We start from the raw sequence: 22,368 nt of genomic DNA, 5'->3' as shown, positions 1-22,368 counted from the left end.
AGAACAACATATATTGTGTGTACGAGGGGTGATCAAAAAGTTCGCAAACTATCTCTATATCTATAAAACCACGATTAAGATTAGAATGAAATTCAGTACACACATAGCTATACACAAGGTCTATAAATAGCATTTGCTGAATAAAGTTTCTTTCCTTGTTTGTGACGTCACAATGTGAAAATGACGTCACTATTTAGGTCACGTGTGAGGAAAAATGGTTGTCTCAGTCGAACTCGTTCAACAAACGACTGTACAATTTATTGTAATATCCCTCTACAGTATCATATAATAATTTGTACACAGTTTATTGAGATAAATGAATTCCTATGAATTCAATTAATGATTAGATTAATCGTTTTAGTGAATAAAAGCTGATGGTTAAAAATGATACTTGTCATCTTGCCCAGTGAAAGCAAGTTTTAAAAGATATGTATTTTTAATTTAGCAATTTGCTATCAAAGACCTCCAATTAGCACTTTGAAAAATACTTGAATATTTGAGCAATGATATAAGTATTAAACACCTAAGATGTCGTTTACTTTAAATTTTAAACATATTACACCCATTCTCAATATAAGGGCTCAAATGATGTCGCCTCATTATCATTTAAAAGAAATGCCACTGATGTAATTTTTAAATCAACATTATAAATAGTCATATAACACTGAATAAGAATTCATATAATTATCGATCTGAAAGGGTATTTAAGGAGTTCCAAATTCAAATATAGTAGCCTATTTGAAATGTACGTTACTGTCGCCGAGGCAAATATTATTCTGAATCCCCTCTGTGTAATATATAGTTTTGATTCTCAAGTAAAAATTTTCTGATAAGTTAAACCTTGTATCATATATATTTCTTTTCATAACAATAAATACATTTTTTTTGTGATAATAAATAATTTTTATTGAGCAATGTCCCTGTCGCTTAATTCTATTTCAACCACGTTACAAGCAAACACAAAGATTATACACCTGATAGTTTTGTTCTCCTTTATTTATTGATGGGCTACATTTGAAATTTCAAAGGGTTAATTACTCCTACTTAGATAATGTAACATGAAATTGAACATTTTGAGCAACTTTTATAAATATGTTTACGGAATGAAAGACATTTTAAATCGTAGAGATAAGAAAGAAATGTACGTTACCTATATTCTTCCATTAAGAATACATATTAAGTAGAAAATATGAGACGACTCTGAATAAGCAACCCCTTGTATGCTGTAAACTGGCAAAAACGTTTTGCTTAACACAATTAAAAATTATTTTTTACATGAAAAGTGATCATTTGAAATGTACGTGACTGAAATGTACGTTACCATGAAATTCGAATTAAGTGTATCTCGCACGAATTTTCATGTATTCTAATACTTTCACACACTCGAATGTGTACACAAAGGAAAGTTTCAAAGGTTGGAGGTCGGCTAAATCCCAAAATTAATGAAAAGAAACGTCTCTGCTGAGGAAAAAAATATATTAAGGTCAATTATTATGTAATATGATTTTGATACCTGGTATATATTTCTGAATACGAAACCTGTATGATGCATTTCTTATGATATGCAGGTTCAAATAGTATCAATATATTGCGCGTCTAACTTATGCTTGTGGAAGAGAATTTATTTTTATATTTGAAATGTACGTTACGTATGGTAACGTACATTTTATGTATTTCTAACTGACATTTTTTTAATTTAGTCAATGAATTGCGTTTACACGAGCGAAACAAAATTATCGTTACAATCCATTTGACAACTGGCCACATCTAAATGCACCCCAATCCTCGTAAATGTTTTAAACTGTTACCACATGCTAGAAAATTTATTTCTAAGTGTCTTAAATTCATCTTTGGCAACCGTTTTGCAGTTTGTTTACTTTTCATGTGCGACTTTTCGTCAATATTAATTGAATTGTTGTTGATAATTTAAAACAAGGTGTGCATAGGCTTATAATTGGTAAAAAAAAAAAAAAAAAAAAAAAAAAAAAAAGACAAGAAAAAGAAACAAAACAAATAAACCTAGAACACAAGACGGTCACTTGCATTTCAAATACTGAATACTCAGTTTTGTTTGAATCATTGCATTTTGGGTTATATTTTTCCAGATCTGCTGAAAAGCACGTATGTTTGTGTTTTGAAAAACGATGTTGCAACATACTAAATGAAATTGTTAACAAGACTGTCGATGGATATATTCGGAATAGATTTATGTTAAGTTTCAATGGCCAAACACGAACATTTGTTAGATCATAGCAAAATACATCTGACTCTTATATTTTTTTGTCTGTAACCTTGCACACAGTTAGAAGTAACTAGGCTACGACCGGTGTCAATTTCAGCGAAACAGCACAAAAGAATGGTTATGAACTGAGGTGGAGGGGACACCCCAATAATATGTGAAATGAACGTTACCGAAGTGACGTAACATTCATGTAGTTGATGACAATAACCTCGTTTGTTACATTATGATTTCTTATATTACTGCCTTAAAACGCTTCATTGATATGATTTTTATGTCAATAATTGCTTTTTTTTCAATATTTTCTTATTACTAATTTACATATTATTACAAGCTTGAAATGTACGTTACCTACTCATATTCTGAGGCAATCGTGTCTTTATAGTGGTGATTGTGACATATAACACAATGTGATTACATAGAGAATCTTTTTTGGAATAAACTGAAACAAAACGATGAATTTTTAGATGAATTTTAGATGAATTTTAAGCTTTTTATTAAACAGAAATATATCTTGAAATGTACGTTACATTTACATAGTTTTCTAAATCGGCATGGATATATGTTAAAAAAGACAGTAACTACAAAATAGAATTTTACTACATGTACATGTTAGGTTCCAGTATCTATTAAAAATGACAAGATTCCAAACTGATCGCTCTTAACAAAACAGAGAGAAGAATTTAAAGCATATATTTTAAAAATGTTTTTACACATCTGGATCAAAAAGTAACCTTTGTTTTTTGAAAGGAAAAATCAAACGCACGTTCGTATGCCGAGAAAATATGTTGCTGGCAGAGTTGGTAGGATGTGCTGGTGTTAAGATGAGATATTCCAATTGTGATTTTAATGACTACATTTTTTTTTGACAAATTTTTTTGGACATTGAAGAAAGAGTAACGTACATTTCAAGCTACATTTCTGAATAAAATTACCCTCTACTTTATCGTCTTGTCATTATTTCATGTATTATAATTTGATGAAAAAAATCTGGAAACAAAATCTTCAGATACTTTCTTTCAAAAGTAATTGATAAAAAAATTGTTATCTTGAACTTCATTTTTTAAAAAATCAGAGAGGCATTTGTGCCCTTATATTGAGAATGGGTGATTAGATATGATAAAAAGGATGCACCCAACCTCTATCCACCTTGAATAAAGGTCTCTCCTGAGACAGAAGATTTGTGTTTTAATGGTCGCCATGCTTATTTTTGGAACGGATGTTTTCATCCACCCATTTTGTTGCCCTGATATGACCATTTCTGACAAATTAACTGTTCTTCTCGTAAAAATTAACACACATGGAAAGAAATATAAAACTCGGAAAAATCTTTTAACTTTTGTGACAGAACGCTACGGAGGGGGTCACGTGACCGCCAATATCAAGTGATTCGCACATGCGCAGAAGCGTGGTTGATGTGCATTAAAATTGGGGAGGATTAATTTAAAATATAATCAACATTAAAACCAAATATTGTTTCTTGTATGGAAGTTATTCAATTAGTTTGCGAATTTTTGATCACACCTCGTATGTTTTGATTTGGAACATTTCTATTCTGAGTTTTCTTGATCAAAATTTTAATATTTTAACCAAATACGTGTGAATATTATAAAAGAATATATACATTTGTGGTATCTCAGCATTATATAAACATACAGAGAACAAATATCTTCAATTCTGCATGAAGCTTGTCAGAGGTCAATATGTGACCTAATCACACGGTGCAATGATCTCTACCGGTACAAAATGACTTGCTTTTCATGTATAGAAATGAACAAAATAAGCAAGTAAAATAATTATTATTTTATTTAAAATGTAAACCAGTATTTCATACAATTTTTTGGCTATCGATTTAACCTGCGTACATAGAGAATATAAACATGAAAACTAGAGTTAGTTTACAACTTTTATGACACTTTTGTCAGCTACACAGTCTCTAAAGTTTATCCTATTTTTTGGGTAGACCATTAGTTAAAAATCCATGAAAAACTATAATATTTTCATTAAATTCTACTCACGATAAATGTGTAAATCTGTTGGAAAATATCAAAGCATTGCAATAAATATGCCTGTATTCATTTAAATCGTAGATTAAATGTTTTTTATCAAATCTAATTAATTGCAAATTAAATGGCTCGGTCAAGTGTTTCCATCCATGGGATCCATCCATCCCTTTCTGGCGACCGAAATTCCCCCCAACTTTTTATCATCGATCTTCGATTCGGACGTGTTTTTTGAGTCTTTTCAGCTTTGATTATCAGTTTTCTCGAATAAAAATATTTCCAGACAACAATCTGTTCACTATTACCGATCAGAAGAAGCCTTTTAGAAAATATTCCCTTAGAAATAAATTCCTTAGCCTTGTGAATTCGAAGCGTAACCGCCATTCAACCCGATTTATACCTTGCGTCATTTTTCAAAATCTACGACGGACGGTTATTGCAATAATTTAATTCGAAAATATTCAATTGTCTGTCTCAAATGTATATATAAGTAATAAATAACAAGTTTATAAACTTTAGTGGGAATTGAAGTGGGTCGGTACGTGATCTAATCTGAGAAGGTCTTCGGCCTTCACAGGATTTGATCACGTGACCGACCCACTTCAATTCCCATTGAAGTTAATAAACTTGTTATTTATTTCTTAATTAAATTGGATAATTATACATTCAAACAAGTTTGTTGATTGAATAAATAAATAGATTAGATAAGTCAAGTTTCCAATGGTGCTAAAGTCATGTAAACATAAACTTCATACTAGTGTGGTCCTAGTTTTTAAAAAGAAAGTTAGAAATGAGTTTAATATATACATGTAAGGGTAAAATATTACACATTTATGCATGATAGTGAGGGAAATATGAAGACTTATTCAGCCAAGAAAATCATATTCCGAGGGTTTTGCCCGAGGGGAATATGATATTTCTTGGCTGAATAAGTTTTCATGTTTCCCGAACATTCATGCAATGAATTGTTTATTATACCGAACAAGCAAAAGCTTTGAAATAAACATAAACATAAACTTTCATATTCGGCACCGCTCTCCATTCCACTTTCATTTTTAACGTCAAAGTTCATGAAACCTTATGTAACGTGACCCGATCTTGGGTGTTACAAAAATTATGTGGGTCCTCTTATTCCTGAGATTTACCTCTATTAATCAACAAGATTTGTTTATCTATAAAAATGAATTTATTCAAACAATAACAATAATGATTTATGATTTATAAAATACAAACAGAGTATACTTATGGATAATGGGACAGGATATATAATAGTCAGCTGATTGGGTTCCACAATATCAACAATGGGACAATCTGTTCAGCTGATTATGGTTGGGTCAGGATATATATTAAATAGTCAGCTGATTGGGTTCCTCAATATCAACAATGGGACAATCTGTTCAGCTGATTATGGTTGGGTCAGGATAAATATAATAGTCATGCAGCTGATTGGGTTCCTCAATATCAACAATGGGACAATCTGTTCAGCTGATTATGGTTGGGTCAGGATATATAATAATTGGGTAGATTGGGTTACCCAATATTGGATAAACTTACCCAATGTGAGGACCTCAGTTTTACCCAATGATGGGGAGTTGGGACTCTGAGTTGGTCAGATGTTAAAGGGGCTGACCAACCCCCCAGACTGAAGAAAAGTCTAAAGTGCCTTCTTTATATACCTTTTGGTATTCCGGTGCGAATTAGTTCACGCGCGAATAACAAGCGGTACCGCCAGTATTCGCGCGACGTTTGTATGGCAACACTCATAACTTTCGCATCAAGTAAAGGCTTTAGCATTACAAATGCGGGAAAAGGGATGATTTGTTGTTTGGGAATTGTTTTGGTAACGATGCCAAGTTGGATTTGGGTACCTTGATTGAATAACAATGCCAGGCGGCCATTTGCTATTACGATTGGGCTAATTGATGGAGGAAATTCGGGTTTGTACAATAAAACCAAACGATATTCATGAAATAAACATAGACAATGAATTATAAGCATACATTAATAACATACGATGATTGATAATATTCCCATGATATCTACAAATAAAATTACGATACGTAGATTAAATATTCAGGGCATAAATTGGGGTGATCCAATCTGTGGGTTATTTTGGTCATGGGGAAAATCCGTAACACAGCTCCCCCTCCATGAAAACATTCGTCCCGAATGTTGGATCGTTTTATCATATATCATTTTTTGGATTATATTTCATGGGAATATTGTCATGAAGAGTAACATTTGCAATAAAAAGAATCATGGGCCACAATCATACAAAATATCAATAATTACAATGTGGTCAACCAGTTATAATCATAGGCAATAACAAAATTATGAATAACAGTTCATCAATCATCAATACATTAGCTTTTACCAAAATGTTTTTGTTCATCACAGTTCATCTTCACATCCTGGATCCTCTGGAATAGAAAAGCCATGACGGACACAGATCTCGATCCACACCATGAATATTCACTATTATAATGTTCACAAAGTTATACGATATAGTCCTTTGAAATATCCAAAAGGTCCAGTGCACGTCCATGTATTACGAATCCAGCGTCATTGGGAAATGTCCAGGATCAATGTCCGGAAGTACATCATACGGTTTGGAAGGCTCCGGGTCCCTCACGGCAAGGTATGAACTAGGGATCATCATATCTCGATTAAGTGATGGGTATGGTACATATGATTTTCCAACACTATTTTGTAATTTTCCATTGTAGGGGTAGGACAAGGTTGGGGAACTTGTTAGGGCTCTTTGGAGTTTGTCGAAAGCTTCATGGCAATTTTCATTCAAATGGAACTCTTTCTTTGATCCATTTGTAATTTCTTTGGGGACATTCTCAACATTCATACATAGCAAGTGGTTTGGAGTTTGAGAGCCGAGCTCTTGGCTACAAGCATTAATGGTTTGGGTATTGGTTGGGTCTTCCAATACATTTAGTATTTTGTCATCACATTTGACTGTGGCACATTGGGTATTTTCATTCACATTCATGTGACAAACTGTGACTTCTCTGTCTACAGTTTCAAGGGGAATCAACAAATCATTTTTCTCAACAAAACTTGGGATAGGTTCTATTTTTCCAACCTCATCCCTAAATAAAGGGTTATCTACCTTTGCAGGAGCAACATAATCACAATGGGGAGGATTTCCAATATCCTCAGCAAGACTTATCTTGCCACAAGACACAACATTTACACAAGATTTACTAAAGCAGGGAATGTCTATACCCTGTACCTTTAGTTTCATCTGTTTCACAAAAAGTTCACATGAATTCTGGGTCATAAAATCTAGTCCCAATATGCATGGGTTTTGTATATTGGCCACCAGTACTTTATGGGTAACATGAAAGTTTCCAAGGGATATTTTGATTGGGCATTCTCCCTTAACTGGGATTGCAGTACCACTTGCAGATGTAAGTTTGATAGATACCGGGGTAATTTGGGGCTTTTCCGTAGTATCCAAATTTTCGAAGAATTGGGTGCTGACAATAGTCATACTAGCACCCGTATCTACTAGTATATTTGTTTCTTTATTTCCAATTTTTCCACTAACATAAATTCCATCATTTCCCCCATTTATATCTCTCACTAAAATTTCTTTGGGGATAGGTTCAGTACAAGGGATATCTTTCTTGGATTCAATTTCTGTTTTATTTTCAATATTGGGTTTGGGCTTTAGTGAGAGAGGTTGAACCATATTTAATGGTGAGTGTTGTTGGGGCCTGCCCCTTGAACCTGTCGACTTCCGACCCCCGAATTCGACTCTGGGTAGTTTCCCTGTTTTTGAGGTTGGAAATGATTTTGATTTGGGTTCTTGGGGAAATTTTTCCATTTGTTAGGATTTCCTTGGTAGGGTGAACCTTGGGGTCTGGGTCCGTCATTTGTGGGTTTGTTATTTTGGTAGTCAGGTGTGACTGGGTTTTCGTATGAGCCCATATTGGAAAAATTTGCATAGGGGTTTTGGTATGAGTTCTCATATAAATAATGTGCATATGGGGTTTCTGCCAAATTATGGGTAGGCATCTGACAATTTCTTACTAGGGCTCTGATTTCTTGGGTAAGGGATTGGAGATCATCCCGCAAGTTTTGAATGGGTTCTGATTCGCTTATGGCGTGGATTGTTTTATTTCTTTGAGCATCTGCCAGTCTATATGTTTCTAGCCGAATAGCCAAAATTTCGGCTTCGTTTATATCTTTGGGCTTAGCTTCCCTTAACCTTAATCGCATTTCTGGATCGGGTAGGGCATCAATAAATTGGTCAAGTGCCAGAATGCTGATAATGGTTGGGTCAGCCATTGGGTAAGCTTGACGAGTTAGCTTTTTAATAGATTGGGCCAATTCGGGTAAGGATTCATTTGCACCACTAGTTTTGGTTTTGAGTTGGGCACGGTACATTTCAGACCTTTCAATGGAGCCATATCTCCTGTTTAGGATTTTCACGAGGGAGTTAAAATCTCTTCTCTGGATTTCATTCAGTTCACTCAGGAGGGCACGGGCACTACCCGTCAGACTACTGGCTAGATATAGTGATTTTGATTTATAGTCCCACCCATGCAAGTCAACTAAAATTTCAAATTGGGCAAGGTACTCATCAAAGTCCTCTGATCCATCAAATGTTTGGGGTTTTATAGTAACATGGGTTTTGGGTGTAGATTGGAGAGGCATTCCATTTTCATTTCTATTGATTTCAAGTAAGGGGGAATAATGGGTACCCGACATTGTTCTTGGGTGACGTGTATATTCCATTTGCCCATTCATTGGGTCTGTATGAATATGGGGTTGGAAATCATCATAAGAGTGGACTGGGTGAATGGGTCTGGATATTGAGACACTGGGTGTGTGATAATTGTCTCCCCTGTCATAGGTTGGGTTTTCAAATTTTCTTTCTAAATGATTAACATGATCTCTCAATTCATGATATTCATGTCTCATACCCAACAATTGTTGGTTAACACTTTGTACCATAGACACTAACATGTCCAATTGATTGTTCTTTGCAGGCGGTACTGAATCTGATACCATTGGGGAAGATTGGAGACTGGGAGCAGGTAAATTATGATCCCGATTATCTTCCACAGCATTGGACGAGGATGGGCGTGATTTGAAAGTGACTTCTGAATCCAAACTTTCTTCAGTTTCCATTGTAATTATTGGGTACAAAAATTGATTGGGTCAATAAAAATATACAAAAATTTAAAAATTCTTTTGTCTTTATAATAGAAAAATTTTGGTAAACAGAAATAAGCAAATGGATATCCCACTTCTGACACCAAATTCTAACGTGACCCGATCTTGGGTGTTACAAAAATTATGTGGGTCCTCTTATTCCTGAGATTTACCTCTATTAATCAACAAGATTTGTTTATCTATAAAAATGAATTTATTCAAACAATAACAATAATGATTTATGATTTATAAAATACAAACAGAGTATACTTATGGATAATGGGACAGGATATATAATAGTCAGCTGATTGGGTTCCACAATATCAACAATGGGACAATCTGTTCAGCTGATTATGGTTGGGTCAGGATATATATTAAATAGTCAGCTGATTGGGTTCCTCAATATCAACAATGGGACAATCTGTTCAGCTGATTATGGTTGGGTCAGGATAAATATAATAGTCATGCAGCTGATTGGGTTCCTCAATATCAACAATGGGACAATCTGTTCAGCTGATTATGGTTGGGTCAGGATATATAATAATTGGGTAGATTGGGTTACCCAATATTGGATAAACTTACCCAATGTGAGGGCCTCAGTTTTACCCAATGATGGGGAGTTGGGACTCTGAGTTGGTCAGATGTTAAAGGGGCTGACCAACCCCCCAGACTGAAGAAAAATCTAAAGTGCCTTCTTTATATACCTTTTGGTATTCCGGTGCGAATTAGTTCACGCGCGAATAACAAGCGGTACCGCCAGTATTCGCGCGACGTTTGTATGGCAACACTCATAACTTTCGCATCAAGTAAAGGCTTTAGCATTACAAATGCGGGAAAAGGGATGATTTGTTGTTTGGGAATTGTTTTGGTAACGATGCCAAGTTGGATTTGGGTACCTTGATTGAATAACAATGCCAGGCGGCCATTTGCTATTACGATTGGGCTAATTGATGGAGGAAATTCGGGTTTGTACAATAAAACCAAACGATATTCATGAAATAAACATAGACAATGAATTATAAAGCATACATTAATAACATACGATGATTGATAATATTCCCATGATATCTACAAATAAAATTACGATACGTAGATTAAATATTCAGGGCATAAATTGGGGTGATCCAATCTGTGGGTTATTTTGGTCATGGGGAAAATCCGTAACACTTAAATTAAATATTCAAAATAGTGTTGGTCACCACCTGTGATCAGCATATATTTTTGCAAAAGTTAATACACGAATAAAGATATTATTTCTGGCGCAATTTTCCTGATATCGATTTCAATGACGCATGATTGAGAAAGAGTGAAATTTTATTAAATTATTTAAAGTCTCCTCACTGGAAATAGTGAGATATTAATACCTATCGATGGGAATAAAATATATTGAAAACGATGAATATATTTCAGTTAAATATGCTGCTTGTAGATAACATGCGTATATAGTGCCCGTCGGTTGTGGTATTCAACAACAGTACAAAAATATGATATACCTAGATTCATTCCAGAGAAGTAGCACACTAATATTATCTTATTTAATACAAGAGGAATAAAAAAATGTCATGTCCCAGTTTATGTATTATATTCTCTTCTACATTTCTTCCTTAATATACAGTGTACAAGTGCGACCTCCGAACTCCAATTAATGTTCTTGATTGAAGAACTGTATGTATTGTTCGATAGGGTTAAAAAAGACATTGTTGCCACACGTAAATTTGTTTATTCCTTCTTTTAAAATTCAAATTTGTATTTAACAGGTAGTCCATTGATAGTTTTTCCTTTTATATAAGAGTGCATTGGTAAAAGAATGATGATTAGAAGACATGCCTTGTCTTTGATTTATGACATATTCTAAACATGATAAAATTATTTTATAAAGATTGAGTTTATATTTGATTATTAACATATTTATACTTATTTTGTGTAGATTAACTCATGGTAATTAACTGAGTGTTTTTGAAAAAAAGAATATGTTTGACAACTCTCTCTCTCTCTCTCTCTCTCTCTCTCGGAAACAAATCTTGTTTGAATATATTTTTGGCAATATTATTCGATATCTTGGTTTATATTTAGGCAAATTTTGTTTCTCCCTTTATATTTGTATGTTTTTTTTTTAAATATTTTCTTTACAATCAATCGATGTACATTGTTACATACTTTAAGTGCATTACAATTAGATTTGTACCCTACTTTTGATTTTTTCCTTTGAATAGTCCAGTCTGGGGTTAAACATTGTACACTGAGGGTCGAGAAGAGGCTTCTCTGATAATTCATCATGCCTAGATTAAGACCCCGGACAGTTCTGTCACCATATATCAATGCCCCAAAAGTTTTTTTTTCATTTACTTGCTTCTGATGATTAGCGCATTAAGGTTTTTCAGACATGATAGGCCATATTAAAGCTAACAAGCTTTAATGAGGTCCTGCTCTAAAGTGTCCAAATCAAGCCCGATAAGATGTAAAAAGTTTAAACCGAAGTCAGCATCTTCACCATTAAAATATCAATAGTCTGGTCGAAGTTTTTTTCAAAGGGTTAGGACGAAAACACAAATCGTTAAAACTTTACGGCTAGACATATTTCGATTAGTAATAATGATTTGCAAAGCAAATGTAAATTATAAAGAAAGATTTGAATTATTACATAAAGAATAAAACTAAAATAAGGAATCATATAAATATAAAAAAAACTCTAGCGCACCAGTTTTTCAAACAATGTCTGATTTGCTCCATAAAAAAGCATAAACAATTTATATAAAAAAATGTATGAATGGATTTAATTCATCTACTTTTTGGGATGAAGTTTTAATTCAGTCTAAAGATAAAGAGCATTGTCAAATTATTTCAAATTGAATATAATATACAATAATTAAATGTTGGCCGAGGTCAAAAGAACACCATGAACTGTTCTCTGCACATTCAGGCCTATAATAATTGTTTTATTATTATATAATTTTACTGTCCGTTTCTAGTGTTAACAATTGTATATAACATAAGGTTTCTGTGCCACTATGAATTCAAATGAATTGTAAATTAATACATAGAATGCCTTTTTTGTGCCAGCACCTACTACGACATGGGACCGCGGTATATACGGTCTCATCCAATCCACGGTGTATCTCACTGACCAAAATATCCTTCCATAAAATTTTTATATATTTTTAAAGTAATGTACAAAGATAATATAAAATAATTGTTTACCATGTCTGTGTAATGTTACTTATAAATTAGAAATTTGGATCGGTTATTACGAAATACATTACCAGTTGTGTTGACCGACAAAATAGATAAAAAAATATTTAACTTGTTATATCTCTTATAAAACTACAAAATTCATTTGATAAGATAAATTAAAAATATTAACAAATGTCAATTAATCTAGAAATATATACCTGATTTACCTTTTTCAGATGGTGTTACGAAGTAAGTATTTTCAATGATGAGTCCAGAATGTGCTAGATATAGTATTTTTTCCGATGTCTTAACAAAAGAGATCGATTTGATGTTTTCCCAAAACCGCGCGTAAATATGTCTCCCCGTTTTCAATAGACGACACTGCTTTCTGTCAATTGCGCGCGCAGTAGTTGAGGAAGACGACAGCTTTTTCTAGATCCACAGCTGACGAAAGTTAGATAATACATGAAAACACTGAGGCGCATCTCGATTTTTCTCTCTGTCTTTCGTTTGTAATAAATTTATTGATTTGATAATGATTTACTAAAAAGCTTGTATCAGAACACGACATTTACAAATAAATAATTAAAAGTGTAAGACTTCAAACAATGTACACTGAAAACAAACTATTAAAGGGGTCTTTAGCTGATGCATGAAAAAAAAACACAATTTGAAATGTATGCCCAGTTTTATTATTATTTTAGGATAATGGAAATGAACACTGACGGAGTTTTCTTTTTGGCTTTGAAATATACGAAAGAATGTGGTTCTATCCCACATTTTAATATAAAAAATTAAATTAAATTTATTTTATCAACTATACGTGTACATTTTATGCATGAGTTAAACACAAAAAGTTACATAATTTCGAGGACCGATCGAAAATTACGCGGACTTGTTGCACAGAAAAAATATTTGACGACATAATCGGGCAAAATGTCACACATAATGTAAAATAATCTTTACTTATATGGTCTTCAATTTTTCATTTCAAAGTGTTGTAAATCGGAATCAATTTGGAGTGATTTATCAGGCAATATCATTAAGTCACAGATCATCAAAATCTTCGTCGTCACAGGCATTATAAAACTATATGTGATTGAGCTTTCATTTCCTCAACATTTTCCAAAGAGTTAACAAGCAAAGAATATTCTTTTTTGTTTAAACTGCAGGTATTTATGAGATATATTATTATATTGGTGCCTATAATCCACGTTCTTTACAGTCCGGATAAAGTTTTTGTCGATAATCTTCTCCCAGGTATAGCCTTTTTACAGAGCTCTAGCGATCTAAAATTTCAATTTGCTATTTGTGGACGAATGTCAAGAATACCCTGGTTTACTACATGTTTTATTATGCATATCTTGGATCAATGTTGGCGATATCTCAAGCAATGCACATAATTTTCGCCGTGCTCCGTCCCTCTCCATCAGTGATATAAACATACCAATAATTTTCGTAGAATTTTTTTTTAAAATACAGAAATTTGCCCAGAATTTATTTGAATCTTAAAGATACTTATTTCTGTGAAATTTTATAACTATATGACGTTTGTAGGTGTTAATAATAGCACAGTCCACGTAATTTTTGAACGGCCCTCGTATAAAAGTACGTGATGTAAATCATATCTGACTAAATGAAAACCCCGAAAGAACAAAAAGATAACTCAACTAAACCAAACTGAACAACATCAATTTGGGCGCTTATCTATTCTTTTTACAACAATTTTCCACGGATGTAAAAAAAAAATACATATACTCATTTTTTCGCATCGTTGATGCCTTTTTTCAATAAATGTGGTATCTGTAATTATACTTACCTCTGTACTGGTCATTTGCAAAGATACTTCAATCAAAAGATTCTTATCGAAAATTATGTCATTATTGTTTTTGCGATAAAAAAAACAATGGAATACCCAAGAGTACTAATTTTGAATTTACATTGTTCGTGGGAGACCGATGTTCGTAAATTTTACAGGAAACCCTGACCCCAAAAATACATCATCATGAACGTATATACAAACACTTATTTTATTATTTATTGAAAGTCATGATTAGACAGACAATCATATATGGGCTTATTTAAGCGGGGTGCTAATTTGAGCTTATTTTAATTTTTGGCAATTTTAGCTCGCTAAAATGTAAATCGTAAAAATAATCAATATGTTTCTGAGTGTTCCTTTGCAAGGTGTTGAAACCATGTCTCAGCTTATATAAAAAATTGTTGGTATATATTTGACGTAGCAAATTGCCAAAGTTCTCACCCGCAAAGAAAACCCTCTATACTTAAAAATGAAGTATCAAAGACAGAGAAAACTATAAACAACGGATAATCAAGTGATGAATATATCAGTAATAACAAACTGTTAAGTAGTGTTTTCATTACATTCGAACACACTCAGTTCTCTCTATTATGAGGTCATTCTAGTGCGATTTTGGAGAGGGTTGTAATAAGCCAATTCACATGGATTGTTTTCAGGGTACCTTGTAAAACCATAGGTTTTTATAAGATTCTAAAAGCTCTTTTGTTGTATTGTTTGCTTACATTTTAATGTGGATGTTTGTTATTATTGTTTGCAGTTGGGTGTAAAGTTTTGCGTTTTTATTAATTAATCCCATGGGGTTTTTTATCTAAAGGTTTTATGTAGATAGTATTACTTATATAAGGAACATTTGAATAAATTTTGAAGATCCATTGCTGCTTTTAAATGCTTCTAAAGTTACGTAGTATGTATATTGCAGAGTTCGAACATTCTAAGTAATGTTTTGACCCAACTCAAACTCAAACTGGCGTTTCTTGTCCTTTTTTAAGAGAAATCCAACATAAACTTATTTAAAATTGTAACTTCAAGAAATAAAAAAAAACAAATAGAAATAAATTCAAACTGTTAAATATAAAAGAACTTAACGCTTAGAATTAGAGCGCAGCATAGTTACGTCTAAAAAGGAGGCGAAACCTAATTTGCATGGGAAAACTTAACTATGACATCATACAAAAATACGTCATAAGACAATTCTTTAAAATACCACAAAATCTTCACTTGTAAGAAATCATCAAACTACATAAAAACTTCCTCGTTGTCGTTAGTTAAATCCCACATAACAAGTTAAAACAAGTCACTGATCGCAATCCACTTGCCAATGTGACGTCATTTCGGAAAACGTGACGTAGTTTGTATGCGGTGAGAAGCAGGTCAAGTAACATTTATGACGAAACATGTAATCTGTAATTAAATAAATTATTATTTATAGAAATTCAATAGGTCATTAACTCGGTGAACCTTAACTTTACTGCCACGTTATACGAGTTGTCTCTCTCGCATTTCTTCGAAAATCAAAGACTCTAGATTTCAATGCAACAGTAAGATTTTTATTGATTTATGTCGCAACTTTGATAAATTTTCTTCTATCTTTGATGATTTCATTTAGTTCTTAATATGATATATACGAGTTGTCCTTCTTTAATGTTATTTTTTACTAAATTAATTGTGTTTTATTTTTGGTGGCATGTTTAACATCCCCCATGAGGAATGTTCATGCATATGGGGACACCAACATTTAACGCTGGAAAGCTGCAAATTCTGTCTTATTCTCGCAAATTATGGACTTTGAAAATACAGCATTTACTGTGACACAGGACCTCGGTTTCTACGACCTCATTTCAGGGATCGTCCCGCCAAAAGAAGCCTGTCGTTTGTCGTCTGTTAACCCTCTGGCTGCAACGTCAGTGTACAGAAATTATAACGTCACTGCGAGATTAAAACGACGTCACAATTTCTTTGACATTATTTTGCGGGCTTTTCAATATTTCGGGTTAACGCTAAGTGCGCGTCTTTTACTGGAATGTGTACAGGGGAATTAATTCATATGCGATATCAACAAAACTATAAAGAAGTTTTTTTTTTATTTATACACTTTGCGTAAATTCTAATTATTACATTAAGATTTTTTAACAGTAAACCTGAATAAATAAGAATAAAGATACTTACATCGCTTCTAAATGCAGCTATAGCAAGTGTATAATCCACAAATTTGATTTTAACTTCTTTTTACTTGCCCCTTGCATTTTCAGTCTATCACCACCTGTTAGCAAGTGAATCTGACAACTCACTCCACCGTTTGGTGTTTTAATTGCCGCGCGTCTCTCCAAGCTTTAGCGAACGCCTAACTTTTGTTTCAATATAATTATAAAGCTGTGTCATTTTGATTTATGTATAGTAGGATTCATTCACATCCTGTTCCTGAGAACTCATTCAGACTTCCCCAAATTCTCATGAATACAACGCTCATGAGAAAAGCATAATTTTTTAAAGGGTTTTATTTTAAATAAATAAGCATCCATGCGCACAATTCCTAAATTATAATAAAACACTCTTTGGTGCTCTGATCACTTAAGTTCAAAGTCAATATAAGGAAAATATCAGATCTGAATAAAAACAGTCATCCAATTAAAAGCATGGACATAGAATGTCCTATTAATTATTTCAGAATGTGCACCTAAATTAAAACTTAGAACCAACGTTGTCCCAACTTAAAGCTCAGCAGTTAAATTTGACACCATCACTTAGTTGGCTGTATAATAATTGGGCCAGCGTTGGTCCAAAATAAGTATCACACTCTGAAACACCTAACAAAAGAACACTCGTGTTAACATCAGGCCAACGTTGGGCCAACATACTACTACCAACTTGATAAGACATTTTTGAGGGTTTATTACAAACATTGGGCCAACGCTGCGTCAACATACTACTACTAGCTTGATAAGACACTTTCTTTGAAGGTGTATTACAAACATTGGGCCAATGTTGGACAACATACTACTATAAACTCGATAAGACACTTTCTTTAAGGGTGTATTACAAACATTGGGCCAACGTTGGGCCAACATACTACTACCAACTTTAAAAGACACTTTGTTAAGGGTGTATTACAAACATTGGACCAATGTTGGGCAAACATCAACATTCCTCCTTCCTTGGAAAGAAAAGTAAATGGAAGTTGCTAACGTTGGACCAACATAGGAATTCTGTCAAGGTCAAAAAGGTTTGCATGGTAACATTGGTCCAACATTGGCCCAACGTTGTTCCCCCAAATGTCAAAAATACAACCTTTTGCCAAAGTTGGCCCAACAAAGTCATGCTATCTGGGATATATGTTTCAAATTTAATTTCAGGTTTAATCCTTCCAAGTATATATTCCCATTATTTATTTATATTTTTCTGAAGGAATGCAAAAATCAGAAATGATAGGGAAAATATTAAAACTTTCTTGAAATACTAAGTGACTCTTTACCTTCGGCATGTTCGATGAAACGAATTTCCACACTTCCACTGTGTCGAATGATTTTGATTGACAGGACAAGCACGTGGACTTCATGTGAACGGTGTGAAGTTGAAGGTGAAAAATAGAAGCTGATGATTACCGTCAAATGTATCTGTTAATCATAAAAATGTTTTCTTTTACTGCTTGGAATATTTAGGAAAACTAATAAGAATTTTTATTTGATACAACATATATCTGAGAATGGAGGCTTCTCTCTCTCTCTTCTCTCTCTCTCTCTCTGGTTCATTTCTCTGTTCAATAAAAACTATGACAGCACTTTACTTATTTAGTTTTGAAAAATTTAATCTATTGCAAATAATTTGAATGCCTCTTTCCATCACCTTGTCCGAGTAAAATCATGGCCAGGAAATGTCTACAGATACATGTAGAAGCTTAAATAATCATCATAAAAGAATAAAAATGACACATTTATATACAATATTTTGCATTAGAATTTTAAAATACGAGTGTTTTCAAGCAATATATACGTCAACAGACAATTGTGAATTTTAAAAAATCCGTTATTTAACTCAGAATCGCCTTGGCAGGAAGTACATACATGTATGGTTGTTTCAACCGGATACAATGTTATTAATTCATTCTATAAGTAATACTTTTATCTTCTTAAGTCCACATTATTTTACTAGTTAAAAGAATAAGCATATTTACTATATAAATAGATTAATTTTATATTCAACACGCGTTCGGTAACAAACACACATGTTTTACGGCAATTAAGATCATGTTATCAAAAATATCGATTTTAAACATAGGTATGTGCAGAAAAAATGTTTTATTTATTTATCTACTGTTTATTTATATTTTAGCACCTGAAATTAGAATTATAGAATTATAGAATAATTTCAATGCAACGAAAAAATCGGAGGCATTCCGAATAAATCGTTCACCGTTCATTTTGTGCTTGCGTTTGCGCTCCGTCGGCGTTCTGCGTCCACTCACCGTTTACCGTTCACATATCGTTCACCAAGTTGCGTTCAGCGTTCGCACTTCGTTCACGTGCCGTTCGCTCTGTGTTCGTTACCGTTCGTTCACCGTTCAGGTGGGAAAGTAAAACGTTTTAGGGACTATTTGAGGAAGCAAGCAACCTTAAATTTGTACCTTATTGTTAAGTTAATGAACTTAATTAGGTCCATTTGATGACGTCATTGTATTTTACTGCTTAAAAATAACAGCCGCAAAACATCTCAGGCACAAAATCTCAATAACTGATAGAACTACGAAATGGATTATTAGTAAAATTATAGCACACATATCCATAGATCAATTTTAACTTACTACACGTAATATTTTGAATTTAAAGACGTAAAATAACGACGTTTTCCCGTTTGCTAAATAAATATCTGAATTATAAATACAGACTTCTTTTTAAAAGAAAGACTACTTTAGAATTACCAATAAGGAACTCAGTCAGTCTTTTACATACATGTTACCTGTTCAGAGTACTTTGTGGAGCCGTTATACAACGTTGACATTCAGATGTTGTTTTTTATATCCCTTGTCCGTCTATTCAGCTGTACCTCTCTGTTTCCGTCCCTTCGTCTGTCTTTACATCTGTATTTAATGCTTTCCGATACAAATTTCTTAACCGCAACTGCTCTATACCACAGAATTAAAGAAGAAGGTTCACTTTTGTCGTATTTTGGCCCTGTGAATTTCTGAAAAACAGAAAATGCTTAATTTTAGTGAGCAATGCATTACATATATCATTAAGACCTTTGATGATTGCATTTCTTTAAACAATGAAGTAATTGGCTGCTAGTCAATGCATTATGACGTCACAAAATACGTCAATTTAACCATTTTCTGAAAAAGTCTACAAAAACTGCCAATTTTAGATGCTATTTTTCAATATTTGATACAGCTAGAGGACAACATCTGATCTATCATTAGCAACTAGTAAATGAAAGAGCTGTTTTTGAGGTTTGCAAGACATTTTTTATTCTTTTTTAAATCAGAGGGTGCGCTCATATTAGTTTTCATCTCTGAAAGTACTTAAATAAACGTGTTTACACTAAAATTCAAGAACATTTCAATTCCATAAAGCCGGTGTTCCAAGACCTGAAGTTTAAGAAGAAAAATTTCATAGTAAATGAAATTCTTTACTTTATTTTGATGTTTAAAATGGAACTGATAGTGTTAGTTAATAAAATGGTATATCTGCAGGGCCGTTTTATGGATTAATGCATTAAGTGAACCGAGCTCTGTAATGAGACTATTACAGAATCTTTGTTATATTATGCCATTGTGCTTCATATAAATGCTTTCTTTTATCACATTAGAACTTCGGTTTTTTTTCTATATTATTTCAGAATTCATATGTAGTTCTGGTTACAGAATGAAATTTGTACATTTGTATATAGATCCCTGTTTATACATGTTATATGTAGTATAAAATGACCATTCTTTTCAAAGATTTTTTCCAAAAAGTCTAATATTATTTAATCTCAAATTTTCTAATTTCTCTTGTGGTTTTACGATACAACTAAAGTATGCCTATATTTAAAGGTACTTAAAACTGTTCAAAACTTGCGTCGGGGTGACGGCTTTTAAATGAAATCCGGGTGAATCATTTTCTGATATGATTACAGAACAACAAATTTCAGATTTGAAATTTTCTCAGCTTTCTAAAAGTGTATTTTGCATAAAAATATTCAAATTACTTACCGTGGTAAAATTGACCTCTTTTCTTTGAAACGAAAATACATAAACTTCTGCACATTACATTAAGATTCAACAACAACAATGTTAATCTTCAAAATGTAAGCTTTCCTGTGATAGGTCAATGTCGTTAATTCCTTTAAACGGAAAGCCAATCAAAATGACGCTATCAACGTCGCGGAGACAAAATTACAGTGCTATGCATCAAAGGGGAAACCACCATCCAATGTTAGCACAATTTCGACCCGGTTTATTTTTAACACAAACAATTCAGAATGACATAACGCGCAATCATACAAAAGTTCAATATATGTAGAAAAAAACATTTTATTTAATTTTTAGATAAATATGAATGATAATGCAAAAATTACATTTATAAACACCAATAAACTGCGGCTAAATGGCACAATTACATAGCTAAGTCGGGTTATCTGAATCCCCTTTCTATCATTTGCAAAAATATTTTTTTAAAAATGAAAACATTCTTTTTGTACCAACAATTATATCATTGCTGTTTTTGCGATCCAAAAAATCATTGGAATCCCCAAGAGTAGTACCGTGGAATCATTCATTGTTTGTGGGTGAACAATGTTACATAATGTAATTGATATAACAATAAAAATATAGCCCTTTTCATCTTATTTTTATATTATTTTATGCTGCTTTTTCAGCTCCTCTGTGGTTGATGAAAGTTGTATTTAAATTGCCAAATTGTCAAATTTCTCTAAAATTAGCCCAATGACCTGCCTTGAATTATTGATATGATTTCAAACCATGACACAAACATACATAAAATTCAGAAAATTCCAATTGATAGTTTTTTGTTGAGATCCTATCAATCTCTACCCTAATACATACATTTTCAATGTAAATATTATTTGTAAAAATAAAAACTTGTGTAAAAAATATGCAAGTTCTTAGCTTAAAAGAAAATGAATTGAAAATGAAAACATCACCCTCTGTTTACATGTAGGATGTTTGTGTGAGCTGCCGAAAGACGACCCCCAGCTTTTACGTTACTTCTTCAAATTGTTACTAGTTTCTACTTTTCCTTTATTTACTCCCGTAAACAATATTGATTTTTTTAAAATCTCAATATACGAGGGTTTTCCCAGAAAAACGCGAACTTTTTCAATATTTCATAAATAACCGAACCAAAATTATTCATTCTAGCAAAATGCTGGTAAATGATATTTTCGTCATTTTGACTAAATAGCATGTGGTTGTAACTTAATAATGTTGAATATCAGTGGTGGGCGCATATGACTTTCAAAATGTGCATTTATAGCGATGTTTTCGTTTTTTATTCGACTATACGGAAATACATGTATTATGTGATTTAAATTAAATCCTTAGAAAATGTATGATCTTGAGTTCTTGTGTAAAAAATAAATACCCTGGCATTTGTGAAATGGATAACTCGATAACGAAATGAAAATCATATACAGTGTCGAATATATGCTTCAAACAATTTTGAAAAATGCACGTTTTCTGAAAAAAATGAAAAAAAAAAGCCACGACTGAAGATTTGACATAATCCGTGTTGCGCTGACTGCTATTCTGAATGATAAGATATAGAAATGTTTTTATAGAGATATTTTATTGAAATTTATTTAAATTATTGAATAAATATTGATTATATTGTTTACCAATTTTTATCTTTATAATACATGTATTAGTGAAACAAAAAATATGGAAAATGTTCGTGTTTTTCTGGGACAACCCTCCTACATGTTCAAGAGTATTGCTTTTACAAAATTTGTCAAAATTTACATAATAA

General features: G+C 32.8%; 1 protein-coding gene across 1 annotated transcript in view; it reads right to left on the bottom strand.

Moving 5' to 3' along the window:
• The window catches only part of LOC134239310 (thyrotropin-releasing hormone receptor-like), a 28,121-nt gene extending 15,162 nt beyond the window's left edge, over nt 1–12,959 (bottom strand). Inside the window, exon 1 of the mRNA XM_062721482.1 lies at nt 12,816–12,959. The gene's annotated coding sequence lies outside the window, so the exon portion shown is untranslated. The remainder of the gene's footprint in view (nt 1–12,815) is intronic.
• Between the last annotated feature and the right edge of the window lie 9,409 nt (nt 12,960–22,368).

This window comes from Saccostrea cucullata, unplaced genomic scaffold (genome assembly GCF_032062105.1).
Source record: "Saccostrea cucullata isolate Sc308-1 unplaced genomic scaffold, CSIRO_AGI_Scuc_v1 ctg3115, whole genome shotgun sequence".
Classification (NCBI taxonomy): domain Eukaryota; kingdom Metazoa; phylum Mollusca; class Bivalvia; order Ostreida; family Ostreidae; genus Saccostrea; species Saccostrea cuccullata.
Note: the sequence above shows the minus strand (reverse complement) of the source record. Positions and strands in the feature narration are given on the sequence as shown.